Source organism: Prunus avium, chromosome 7 (genome assembly GCF_965620075.1).
Source record: "Prunus avium chromosome 7, drPruAviu1.hap1.1, whole genome shotgun sequence".
In the NCBI taxonomy this organism is placed as follows: domain Eukaryota; kingdom Viridiplantae; phylum Streptophyta; class Magnoliopsida; order Rosales; family Rosaceae; genus Prunus; species Prunus avium.
Window position 1 is genome coordinate 12,237,694 of NC_142290.1, and position 14,612 is coordinate 12,252,305.

General features: G+C 40.7%; 1 non-coding gene across 1 annotated transcript; it reads left to right on the plus strand.

Annotated features, from left to right (window-relative positions):
* The first annotated feature begins 14,261 nt into the window (after positions 1–14,261).
* LOC148293010 (small nucleolar RNA R71) lies at positions 14,262–14,368 on the plus strand. Its single transcript, XR_015825941.1, has one exon. It is a non-coding gene; the product is annotated as a small nucleolar RNA R71 (small nucleolar RNA).
* Positions 14,369–14,612: the final 244 nt, after the last annotated feature.

Sequence of the window (14,612 nt, forward strand, 5' to 3'; positions counted from 1 at the left end):
TTGCCCAAGTTTTGGGCTCGATCCGAAATCAATAGGTGTGAGAAATTGGACAATTCAAGTTCAACGGTAGTTCATTCCTAATTGGAGTGGTTGGTGTATTCCACACTTCTAGCGATTGGATTTCACTCAAAACTCTCCAAATGACTCCTCCGACCATATTATGTTGTTGCCCAAGTTTTGGGCTCGATCCAAAATCAATAGGTGTGAGAAATTGGACAATTCAAGTTCAACGGCCGTTCGTTCCTAATTGGAATGGTTGGTGTATTCCATACTTCTAGCAATTGGATTTCACTCAAAACTCACCAAATGACTCCTCCCACCATATTATGATGTTGCCCAAGTTTGGGGCTCGATCCGAAATCAATAGGTGTGAGAAATTGGACAATTCAAGTTCAACGGCTGTTCGTTCCTAATTGGATTGGTTGGTGTATTCCATACTTCAAGCGATTGGATTTCACTCAAAACTCACCAAATGACTCCTCCCACCATATTATGATGTTGCCCAAGTTTTGGGCTCGATCCGAAATCAATAGGTGTTCGAAATTGGACAATTCAGGTTCAACGGCAGTTCGTTCCTAATCGTAATGGTTGGTGTATTCCATACTTCTAGCGATTGGATTTCACACAAAACTCACCAAATGACTCCTCCCACCATATTGTGATGTTGCCCTAGTTTGGTGCTCGATCCGAAATCAATAGGTATTCCAAATTGGACCATTCAAGTTCAGCGGCAGTTCGTTCCTAATTGGAGTGGTTGGTGTATTCCATACTTCTAGCGATTGGATTTCACTCAAAACCCACCAAACGTATTATGATGTTGCCCAAGTTTTGGGCTCGATCCGAAATCAATAGGTGTTCCAAATTGGACAATTCAAGTTCAACGGCAGTTCGTTCCTAATTGGAGTGGTTGGTGTATTCCATACTTCTAGCGATTGGATTTCACTCAAAACTCACCAAATGACTCCTCCCACCATATTATGATGTTGCCCAAGTTTGGGGCTCTATCCGAAATCAATAGGTGTGAGAAATTGGACAATTCAAGTTCAACGGTAGTTCGTTCCTAATTGGAGTGGTTGGTGTATTCCACACTTCTAGCGATTGGATTTCACTCAAAACTCACCAAATGACTCCCCCCACCATATTATGATGTTGCCCAAGTTTTGGGCTCGATCCGAAATCAATAGGTCTTCCAAATTGGACAATTCAAGTTCAACGGCAGTTCGTTCCTAATTGGAGTGGTTGGTGTATTCCATACTTCTAGCGATTGTATTTCACTCAAAACTCACCAAATGACTCCTCACACCATATTATGATGGTGCCCAAGTTTTGGGTTCGATCCGAAATCAATAGGTGTGAGAAATTGGACAATTCAAGTTCAACGGCAGCTCATTCCTAATTGGAGTGGTTGGTGTATTCCATACTTCTAGCGATTGGATTTCACTCAAAACTCACCAAATGACTCCTCCCACCATATTATGTTGTTGCCCAAGTTTTGGGCTCGATCTGAAATCAATAGGTCTTCTAAATTTGACAACTAGAGTTCAATGGCAGTTCGTTCCTAATTGGACTGGTTGGTGTATTCCATACTTCTAGCGATTGGATTTCACTCAAAACTAACCAAATGACTCCTCCCACCATATTATGATGTGGCCCAAGTTTTGGGCTCGATCCGAAATAATAGGTGTGAGAAATTGGACAATTCAAGTTCAACGGCAGTTCGTTCCTAATTGGAGTGGTTGCTGTATTCCATACTTCTAGCAATTGGATTTGACTCAAAACTCACCAATTGACTCCTCCCACCATATTATTATGTTGCCCAAGTTTTGGGCTCGATGCGAAATCAATAGGTGTGAGAAATTGCACAATTCACGTTCAACGGCAGTTCGTTCCTAATTGGAGTGGTTGGTGTATTCCATACTTCTAGCGATTGGATTTCACTCAAAACTCACCAAATGACTCCTCCCACCATATTACGATGTTGCCCAAGGTTGGGGGTCGTTCCGAAATCAATAGGTGTGAGAAATTGGACAATTCAAGTTCAACGGCAGTTCGTTCCTAATTGGAGTGGTTAGTGTATTCCATACTTCTTGCGATTGGATTTCACTCAAAACTAACCAAATGACTCCTCCCACCATATTATGATGTTGCCCAAGTTTTGGGCTCGATCCGAAATCAATAGGTGTGAGAAATTGGTCAATTCAATTTCAACGGCAGTTCGTTCCTAATTGGAGTGGTTGGTGTATTCCATACTTCTAGCGATTTGATTTCACTCAAAACTCACCAAATGACTCCCCCAACCATATTATGATGTTGCCCAAGTTTTGGGCTCGATCCGAAAGCAATAGGTCTTCCAAATTGGACAATTCAAGTTCAACGGCAGTTCGTTCCTAATTGGAGTGGTTGGTGTATTCCATATATCTAGCGATTGTATTTCAGTCAAAACTCACCAAATGACTTCCTCCCACCATATTATGAAGTTGCCCAAGTTTTGGGCTCGATCCGAAATCAATAGGTGTTCCAAATTGGACAATTCAAGTTCAACGGCAGTTCGTTCCCAATAGGAGTGGTTGGTGTATTCCATACTTCTACCGATTGGATTTCACTCAAAACTCACCAAATGACTCCTCCCACCATATTATGATGTTGCCCAAGTTTTGGGCTCAATCCGAAATCAATAGGTGTGAGAAATTGGACAATTCAAGTTCAACGGAAGTTCGTTCCTAATTGGAGTGGTTGGTGTATTCCATACTTCTAGCGATTGGATTTCACCCAAAACTAACCAAATGAATCCTACCACCATATTATGATGTAGCCCAAGTTTTGGGCTCGATCCGAAATCAATAGGTGTGAGAAATTGGACAATTCAAGTTCAACGGCAGTTCGTTCCTAATTGGAGTGGTTGGTGTATTCCATACTTCTAGCGATTGGATTTCACTCAAAACTCACCAAATGACACCTCCCACCACATTATATTGTTGCCCAAGTTTTGGGCTCGATCCGAAATCAATAGGTGTGAGAAATTGGACAGTTCAAGTACAACGGCAGTTCGTTCCTAATTGGAGTGGTTGGTGTATTCCAAACTTCTAGCGATTGGATTTCACTCAAAACTCACCAAATGACTCCTCCCACCAAATTATGATGTTGCCCAAGTTTTAGGCTCGGTCCGAAATCAATAGGTGTGAGAAATTGGACAATTGAAGTTCAACGGCAGTTCGTTCCTAATTGGAGTGGTTGGTGTATTCCACACTTCTAGCGATTGGATTTCACTCACAACTCACCAAATGACTCATCCCACCATATTATGATGTTGCCCAAGTTTGGGGCTCGGTCCGAAATCAATAGGTGTTCCAAATTGGACAATTCAAGTTCAACGGCAGTTCGTTCCTAATTGGAGTGGTTGGTGTATTCCGTACTTCTAGCGATTGGATTTCACTCAAAACTCACCAAATGACTCCTCCCACAATATTATGATGTACCCCAAGTTTGGGGCTCGGTCCGAAATCAATAGGTGTGAGAAATTGGACAATTCAAGTTCAACGGCAGTTCGATCCTAATTGGAGTGGTTGGTGTATTCCATACTTCTAGCGATTGGATTTCGCTCAAAACTCACCAAATGACTCCTCCCAGCATATTATGATAGTTTGGGGCTCGGTCCGAAATCAATAGGTGTGAGAAATTGGACAATTCAAGTTCAACGGCAGTTCGTTCCTAATTGGAGTGGTTGGTGTATTCCATACTTCTAGCGATTGGATTTCACTCAAAACTAACCAAATGACTCCTCCCACCATATTATGATGTGGCCCAAGTTTTGGGCTCTATCCGAAATCAATAGGTGTGAGAAATTGGACAATTCAAGTTCAACGGTAGTTCGTTCCTAATTGGAGTGGTTGGTGTATTCCACACTTCTAGCGATTGGATTTCACTCAAAACTCACCAAATGACTCCTCCCACCATATTATGATGTTGCCCATGTTTTGGGCTCGATCCGAAATCAATAGGTGTTCCAAATTGGACAATTCAAGTTCAACGGCAGTTCGTTCCTAATTGGAGTGGTTGGTGTATTCCACACTTCTAGCGATTGGATTTCACTCAAAACTAACCAAATGACTCCTCCCACCATATTATGATGTTGCCCAAGTTTTGGGCTCGATCCGAAATCAATAGGTGTGAGAAATTGGTCAATTCAATTTCAACGGCAGTTCGTTCCGAATTGGAGTGGTTGGTGTATTCCATACTTCTAGGGATTGGATTTCTCTCAAAACTCACCAAATGACTCCTCCCACCATATTATGATGTTGCCCAAGTTTTGGGCTCGATTCGAAATCAATAGGTGTGAGAAATGGGACAATTCAAGTTCAACGGCAGTTCATTCCTAATTGGAGTGGTTGGTGTATTCCATACTTCTGGCGATTGGATTTCACTCAAAACTCACCAAAGGACTCCTCCCACCATATTATGATGTTGCCCAAGTTTTGGGCTCGATTCGAAATCAATAGGTGTTAGAAATTGGACAATTCAAGTTCAACGGCAGTTCGTTCCTAATTGGAGTGGTTGGTGTATTCCATACTTCTAGCGATTGGATTTCACTCAAAACTCACCAAATGACTCCTCTCACGATATTATGATGTTGCCCAAGTTTTGGGCTCGATCCGAAATCAATAGGTGTTCCAAATTGGAAAACTCAAGTATAACGGCAATTCGTTCCTAATTGGAGTGGTCGGTGTATTCCATACTTCTAGCGATTGGATTTCACTCAAAACTCACCAAATGACTCCTCCCACCATATTACGATGTTGCCCAAGTTTGGGGCTCGGTCCGAAATCAATAGGTGTGAGAAATTGGACAATTTAAGTTCAATGGCAGTTCGTTCCTAATTGGAGTGGTTGGTGTATTCCATACTTCTAGCGATTGGATTTCACTCAAAACTCACAAAATGACACCTCTCACCGTACAAGGATGTTGCCCAAGTTTTGGGCTCGATCCGAAATCAATAGGTGTTCCAAATTGGCCAATTCATGTTCAACGGCAGTTCGTTCCTAATTGGAGTGGTTGGTGTATTCCATACTTCTAGCGATTGGATTTCACTCAAAACTAACCAAATGACTCCTCCCACCATATTATGATGTTGCCCAAGTTTTGGGCTCAATCCGAAATCAATAGGTGTCAGAAATTGGACAATTCAAGTTCAACGGCAGTTCGTTCCTAATTGGAGTGGTTGGTGTATTCCACACTTTTAGCGATTGGAATTCACTCAAAACTCACCAAATGACTCCTCCCACCATATTATGATGTTGCCCAAGTTCTGGGCTCGATCCGAATTCAATAGGTGTGAGAAATTGGACAATTCAAGTTCAACGCCAGTTCGTTCCAAATTGGAGTGGTTGGTGTATTCCATACTTCTAGCGATTGGATTTCACTCAAACCTCACCAAATGACTCCTCCCCCCATATTATGATGTTGCCCAAGTTTTGGGCTCGATCCGAAATGAATAGGTGTTCCAAATTGGACAATTCAAGTTCGATGGCAGTTCGTTCCTAATTGGAGTGGTTGGTGTATTCCATACTTCTAGCGATTTGATTTCACTCAAAACTCACCAAATGACTCCCCCAACCATATTATGATGTTGCCCAAGTTTTGGGCTCGATCCGAAAGCAATAGGTCTTCCAAATTGGACAATTCAAGTTCAACGTCAGTTCGTTCCTCATTGGAGTGGTTGGTGTATTCCATACTTCTAGCGATTGGATTTCACTCAAAACTCACCAAATGACTCCTCCCACCATATAATGATGTTGCCCAAGTTTTGGGCTCGATCCGATATCAATAGGTGTTCCAAATTGGACAATTCAAGTTCAACGGCAGTTCGTTCCAACTTGGAGTGGTTGGTGTATTCCATACTTCTTGCGATTGGATTTCACTCAAAACTCACCAAATGACTCCTCTCACGATATTATGATGTTGCCCAAGTTTTGGGCTCGATCCGAAATCAATAGGTGTTCCAAATTGGAAAACTCAAGTATAACGGCAATTCGTTCCTAATTGGAGTGGTCGGTGTATTCCATACTTCTAGCGATTGGATTTCACTCAAAACTGACCAAATGACTCCTCCCACCATATTATGATGCTGCCCAAGTTTTGGGCTCGATCCGAAATTAATAGGTGTGAGAAATTGGTCAATTCAATTTCAACGGCATTTCGTACCTAATTGGAGTGGTTGGTGTATTCCATACTTCTAGCGATTGGATGTTGAGCCTATTCCTAACAACTAAAATGAGTTATTAAAAATAGAAACTTCAATTCTCGCAAGTGCACGAACCATTTATAGTATAGCTTATGAAATACGAGGTCGATCCCACGGAGAATGGTAACTTGGTTGCAAGTTAAACTACTTAGAATGATGGAAAAACTGAAAACAAAGAAACAAACTAACTAACAATTGGCAAGGTCTAGGACAGAATCCTAGCACCACACACGCACTCGAATGGGGGGTTTTTGTTGTTTAAATGAAAACAAGAGAATGAAATGGAAGTGCTGGAAGTAAACAATGGCAGCAATGAACAAGTTGTGAAACAATGATTGAGAAGTGTTAGAGCCTTGGAATCTACCACTAGTCTTCCTATCCAAGTTATGAATGCATAGAAATTGACTCAAGCTTCATTAACAATAGATTATCGCATACAAGCCTATGGTATCTAGGTGCAGGATGCATGATTCTCCTAAGGCATGTAATTGTGCATGGTATCTACACAACACGTGATCTCTAATATGCAACCTAAGCATGGTATCTACTTAGAATAAAGCATATAAGAGTCATTAAGTTCCTTGAGAATATGATAATCACACAAGTCCTAGAACATGGTATCTGTCCTAGTCAACCTATGGTTATTAACCCCTTGAATGATTCTTAGGCCATTCATGTGTTGCTTGTGAAAGGAGAGTAGAATTGGTGAATCTAAACCCCTTCCCAACCTGTGCTAGATGCATAAAATCCTAGTTAGCTACTCCAAGAAAACATACATCAAGCACATAATAAGCTGGAGATTAACAACTTGATAATGAAAGCAAGGAAATCAATTAACTATGAAATCATCCATAACATTGAATATTCATGACTAGGGCTTCATCCTAAGCCCTAACAAAATGGATTAGTTAAACATAATTATGAATACAGAAGATAAGAAATACATAGGTAGAATAAAGAGAATAGAAGAACTAGCTGGTGGCAGCAAGGTAGTTTCCAGGACAGCTCCCAGCTCTCCCTCCTTTGCAGCTAGCTCTCTCTCTCTCTCTCTTTGTGGTGAATCTGAATGTGTGTATGGAAGTAATGGATGAAGTGAATTGTGTCTGGGATGTGGAATGGAAGTGGTATTTATAGGGAGAAGGAAAGGGGAATTCTGAATTGAATATGACTAATGCATACAACACTTGTATTTAGATAATCAGAATTGGTTGCTGCACTAATAAATCCCACTAGCAGCCATAGGTCATCTTCATGTCAGCATGATCAAGCATCCATCCAGAAACCAATAGCTCATGCCTAGCTCACCATGACCAAGCATCCATCAGCTCATCCTCATGTCAGCATGATGTGTATTTTGATGGGCTCACGGATTGGGTTTGGCTGAATCCAAATATGACTTTAAGATATCCATTTTGAAGTTCAGAATGTCTCTGATCCAACCACACAAGTATTGGCCCAATCCAAGCTCGGATGAAGAAGATAAGTCCGAAATGAACTTCTAACTCAATATCCAGTTTTTACACGTTTTGCACCATTTTGCTTCAAAAGCAATCTCTTGCTGCCTTCAACCTATAGAACACACAAACATAGGTAAGTGACTTGAAATAAAGAGAAACTAAACAAAATTACTAAGTAACGAAGGCATGCAAATGTGTGAAATTATGAACTTATCAAATACCCCCAAACTTAGACTTTGCTAGTCCTCGAGCAAACAAAATAAAACTACAACTTAGAAAACAGAAAATAAGCAGCTAGCCTTCCAAACAATATCCTCAAAGAATCATCAAAGTATATGGTTCCAAAGAAACACAACAATCACAATCTAAGTTCCACACATGATTCAAGAGTGTGCAAAGCTTACAATGACATCCTTAAGTGTAGTGTGTGAATGCCAAATCAGAACAACACCTGCAACTCAAATAAGTACATGCGCACACACTTAAAGCACAATCAAGAATTTCGAGCCCCATAAGCTCATTATGAAATCAGCTCTCCACAGTAATACCACACATTACCAAGGATCAAAAGGACTTTACAAGGGTTGTAATGAGGCTTAGGGTAGTGGTTGAATGAAAGAGGAGACATGGAGATATAACAACATTTTGAGCACAACTAAAGCATAGGTAAAAGCATGAGAGATTACTGAACTTTGTAACAAGCAAGGAACACATACATGAGCAGATTTTCAACATAATTTCAGCACCTTCAAATGTGTTATTTGGCCTAATTTTGTGGCTCTTTACCCTAGATCACCATGATCTTTCCTTATAACACCCTAGGGCCGTGACTACATTGGTCACACTTCATTACCTCTTTTGATTAGTTAACAATACCCCAAAACTTATTTCTTTTCAACACTTGGGTTACAGCACTAATGACTCACTTTTGCTCCAAAAACCTTGCAATCTTTATGACTCTCCTTTAAAGATAGCTTTAATTGCTCAAAGAATAGGTAAAGATAAGAAACAGAGATTTATTATGGTAGAAATGGTTTACACAAAGAAAGGCTTAACGTAGGCTCAAATGGATTGACTAGGGATGAATACATGTAGAGGGATGGTTAGAAAGGCTCAAACGATTTAAACATGGCCTAAGTCACTTCCTAAGCATTGTATGGCAACAGAATGTCTCAAGAGATATTCAAATAAGTTCTAGAGCATGAAACCAAGATCATGAAATAAGCAGAATTGCATAACATCTCCAAGTAGCAAGAAATTGGACTAACTTGGCAAAGTGCTCAATAAGTGCAAGGATGGCATGCAAGACAAAGTTCACTCAGAATCACACATAGGCCTTAAACAATGACTATCAATTTCTGAAAAAACCATATTAGTATTAAATCCAAGTCTTATCATAGGTGTTTGGAAGGATAACGAAACAACACACAAAATCCTGCGTTATTAGACACTAGACACACTTAAAAATTTTAAAATTTGACAATAAAACAACATAACTGAATCCTTCCCCCCAAACTTAAATGAAACATTGTCCTCAATGTTTAGAGTATAAGAACAAGCAATGCCTCATAAATGAAAGGAAAGAAGATAAGGAAAAGACATAACCAAATGTTAGAGTTCAGAAAACAACTCCCCTTTGAAGCGATTAGGACGCAAGCAAGCTCCTTGCACGTTCTATCTTCTCCTCATCACCTTGGGTTGCCTCCCAAGAAGCGCTAAGTTTTATGTCTTCAGCCGGACGTCCAAACTTTGGTGAGCTTCAAGAGAGTGGTGGAGGCTCCTTGAGTGCTTGAGACTCAATATTGGCATCAAAGTTGGCATCAAAGTAAGGTTTCAACCGATGTCCGTTCACCTTGAAGGTGCTGCCATCCTTAATATTTTGAATCTCCACTGCGCCATGATCAAACACATTAGTAATAACAAAAGGGCCAATCCACCGAGAACGAAGCTTACCTGGGAAGAGCTTAAGGCGTGAATTGAATAAGAGAACCTTCTGCCCTTCCTCAAACGTCTTCCTAAGAATCTTCTTGTCATGATACTGCTTTGTTTTCTCCTTATAAAGCTTAGCGTTCTCATACGCCTCATGTCGCAACTCCTCCAACTCATTGAGTTGAAGCCTCCTCTTTTCACCAGCAGCTTTCATGTCAAAATTGAATGCCTTGATCGCCCAATAAGCCCTGTGCTCAAGCTCCACTGGTAAGTGACAAGGTTTACCAAAAACAAGTCTATATGGAGACATACCTATGGGGGTCTTATAAGCTGTCCTATAAGCCCACAATGCATCCTCCAAACGCATGTACCAATCCTTCCTTGTGGTGTTCACTGTCTTCTCAAGTATGTGCTTAATCTCCCTATTGCTTATCTCAACCTGCCCACTAGTTTGAGGATGGTAGGGTGTTGCCACCTTATGCTTGATTCCATACTTCTTCAAGAGTGCTGCAAAAGCTTGGTTAACAAAATGGGAGCCACCATCACTAATGATTGCTCTTGGTGTGCCAAACCTTGTAAAAATATTTCCTCTGAGAAAACTGATCACAATCTTAGCATCATTAGTTCTAGTGGCAATGGCTTCCACCCATTTGGAAACATAATCGACAGCAACTAATATATATTCAAATCCATAAGAAGTAGGAAAAGGGCCCATGAAATCAATTCCCCAAACATCAAATATATCAATGACTAAGATATTAGTGAGAGGCATCTGATTTCTAGCATGCAAATTACCCATCCGTTGGCATCTATCACATGAAGCACAAAATGTATAAGCATCCTTAAAAAGGGTAGGCCAAAAGAAACCTGATTGTAGCACTTTGTTGGCAGTCTTCTTTGCTCCAAAATGGCCTCCGCATGCATGGGAGTGACAAAACTCTAGAATGCTCTTAAAATCACCTTCAGGCACACACCTTCGAATTACTTGGTCCGGACAATGCTTGAATAGGTATGGATCATCCCAAAAGTAGTATCTTGCTTGTTTCCTAAGCTTGTCACGTTGGAATGTAGATAACCCTGTAGGGAGTTCGTTAGTGCATAAGTAGTTAACAATATCAGCAAACCAAGGCAATGGATTAAGAGAATTCAAAGCACAAATAGAGAAGAGTTGCTCATCAGGGAAGCTTTCACGCAATGGCAGTGAATCCTCCTCTTCATTAGATACATGCACCAATCTACTCAAGTGATCAGCCACCACATTCTCACTTCCTTTCTTATCTTTTATCTCCAAGTCAAACTCTTGCAACAAGAGGATCCATCTAATGAGGCGTGGCTTGGCATCCTTTTTAGCTAACAAGTATTTCAATGCTGCATGATCAGTGTAAACAATGACCTTGTTAGTAATCAAATAAGATCTGAACTTCTCTAAAGCAAATATGACAGCTAATAACTCCTTCTCTGTGGTGGAATAGTTGAGTTGGGCATCGTTGAGGGTTCTACTAGCATAGTAGATGGCATGTGGCTTCTTATCAACTCGCTGCCCCAAAACAGCTCCAACAGCATAATCTGAGGCGTCACACATCAGTTCAAAAGGCAAGCTCCAATCCGGTGGCATAATGATTGGGGCAGTTGTGAGCATCATTTTCAAAGCATTGAAAGCATTCTCACAGTTTTGATCAAACACAAAATCCATGTCCTTGGCAAGGAGATTGCACAAAGGCCTTGCAATCTTAGAAAAATCTTTAATGAAACGCCTATAGAAACCTGCATGGCCAAGGAAAGAACGTACTTCTTTGACAGAAGTAGGTGAGGGCATAGAAGCAATCAAATCAATCTTAGCTTTATCTACCTCAATTCCATTACTAGAGATGACATGACCAAGAACTATGCCTTGGTTAACCATAAAATGACATTTTTCCCAATTAAGCACAAGGTTATTTTGTTCACATCTAGCCAACACCTTAGATAAGTTATGCAAACATTGATCAAAAGAATCACCAAAGACAGAGAAGTCATCCATGAATACCTCAATAAACCTTTCTACCATGTCGGAGAAAATGCTCATCATGCACCTTTGGAAAGTGGCTGGGGCGTTGCAAAGACCAAAGGGCATCCTCCTATAAGCAAAAGTACCAAAGGGACATGTGAAGGTTGTCTTCTCTTGATCTTCTGGGGCTATGGCGATTTGGTTGTAACCTGAATATCCATCAAGGAAGCAATAGTGGCTATGGCCAGCCAATCTCTCAAGCATTTGATCAATAAATGGAAGAGGGAAGTGATCCTTGCTTGTTGCTGTGTTGAGCTTCCTATAATCAATGCAAACTCTCCAGCCCGTGGTCATCCGTGTTGGTACAAGCTCGTTTGCTTCATTCTTCACCACTGTGATACCTGATTTCTTGGGGACAACTTGTATTGGGCTCACCCATTTACTGTCAGAAATAGGGTAAATAATACCAACATCTAAAAGCTTCATTACTTCTTTCCTTACCACCTCCTTCATGTTTGGATTGAGACGTCTTTGGGCATCCCTCTTAGGCACTGCATTGTCCTCCAATAGTATCCTATGCATGCACGATGTTGGGCTTATGCCTTTGATATCTGCAATGCTCCATCCAATCGCAGTTTTGTGCTCTTTTAGAACCCTCAAAAGCTTCTTCTCATCATTTGGTTCGAGGTGTGAGGCAATGATAACAGGTAGAGTCTCACTCTCACCTAAATAAGCATATTTAAGGTGTGTTGGCAATTGCTTTAATTCCAACTCCGGTGCCTGCACAATAGAAGGTAAAACCTTATTAGTAGGTGCGAGTAAAGATTCAAATTGGTTTGCATACCTCTTTCCCACTTCTATGTAGCTATCCATGCTGCAAACAAGCTCAAGAAGTAAAGGAGAGATCACAGCCTCTAATCTGTCCACTTCTTCTTTCCTTATGCTTTGTGTGATGCATGCTTCAATAGGCTCCAAATAACTCATTGGCAGTGCTTCTTTCACCATATTATCAATTGCATCAAGCTGGAAAACTTCATGCTCATCACTTGGAAACTTGGAGGCTTCAAACACTTTGAATGCTATTGTCTCATCAAACACGTTCATAGTCAATGTACCCTTCTTCACATCAATAATTGCACCGGCAGTTGCCATGAATGGACGACCAAGAATGAGTGGTAACTGATTGTCATGAATTGGTGCTTCTTCCATTTCCAACACCAAGAAATCAGCTGGCAAAATCAGCTCTTCTACTTTCACCAAAACATCTTCTAGAATGCCCCTAGGGTACCTGATAGTTCTATCTGCCAATTGAATGCTCACAGATGTGGCTTGCAACTCACCAAGGTTAAGTTTCTCATAAACATGATATGGCATAAGGTTAATGGATGCACCAAGATCAAGCAAAGCTTTTTGAAACTTAAAATCACCAACTATACAAGGTATAGAAAATGAACCTGGATCCTTTAGCTTTGGAGGTAGCTTTCTTTGTAAGACTGCACTAACCTCTTCACTTAATGCAACCTGTTCATGCTCTTTGAATCTCCTCTTGTTAGTGCATAGATCCTTCAAAAATTTTGCATATTTTGGAATCTGAGCAATGGCATTGAGCAATGGGATGTTGATTTGCACTTTCTTGAATATTTCCATTATCTCATCCAAGCCTTGATCTTTCTTTGACTTTGATAACCTGCTGGGAAAGGGTGCAATAGGCCTAAAAGCATTAGATGAAATTGGAACTTGATTAGCATTAGATGATACCTTAGGGCCTGTGCTCTTTCCAAGAGAATTGAGGGGCTGTTTGGTGGAACCTGTGGGCTGCCCTTGTGGTGGCTGAATGATCTCCACGTTTTCTCCATCTTCTTGCTCTTCATTGGCATCTCCAACCTTATTATCAACTTGTTTACCACTTCTCAAGATGTGCACTGCTTTAACTTGCTCATGATGCCTTGGATTCACCTCCGTTTGGCTTGGAAAAGTTCCGGATGCTCTATTGCTCATGGAGGATGCAATCTGCCCAACTTGCACTTCTAGTTTGTTCACTGCATTTTGAAGATTCTGATTGGTTTGCATCTGTTGCCCCATGAACTTCTTGAACATGTCTTGCAATTCTCCCATTTGATCACCCCTTTGCTCTTGTACTTGTTGGGGAGCTTGCTGGAATTGCCTTTGTTGTATTTGAAATCCTGGGGGAGGTCCTTGAGATTGTTGCACATTTGAATTATTGCTCCACCTGAAATTAGGATGATTTCTCCACCCCGGATTGTATGTGTTTGAGTAAGGATCATTCTGAGGATTCCTTCCTTGAAGGGCATTTGCTTGCTCTAGCATGTGCTTTGCAAAAGATTGGTCTTGAACTTCCTCTTTGCTTCCTAGAGGGCCAGTCACTGCCTGTTGAAGCAAAGAACACATAACATCAAGTTTTGCATTAATCTCATTATTAGTACTTACCTCAGAGACCACAGCTTTCATAGGAGCTCCTCTTCCTTTATTGTAGCTCCATTGTTGAGAGTTGGTACTCAAAGATTCAAAGAGAGTAAAAGCCTCATCTGCTGTTTTGTTCATCAGTCCTTCTCCACTTGTTGCATCTACCATCATCCTTTCGGAATCAAGCAAACCTTCATAGAAAGATTGCATTTGCATCCAACTCTCTATATTGTGGTGTGGGCAAGAACTCATCATCTCCTTGTACCTCTCCCAGCATTCATGAAAAGCTTCTCCTTCTCTTTGTGTGAAACCAAGAATTTCCTTTCTAATCTTGTTAGTCTTTTGAGCTGGAAAGAATTTCTGCAAAAACTTATTAGAAAGCTCATCCCAAGTACGAATTGAAGCATTAGGCAAAGAGTATAACCATGACTTAGCCTTATCTTTTAAACTGAATGGGAATAGCCTCATCTTAATCTGCTCATCATCAAGTCCTTGAATTTTGATTGTAGCACATATTTCAAAGAATTGCTTAACATGCATGTAAGGATCCTCAGTGGTATTACCATAATAAGTTGGA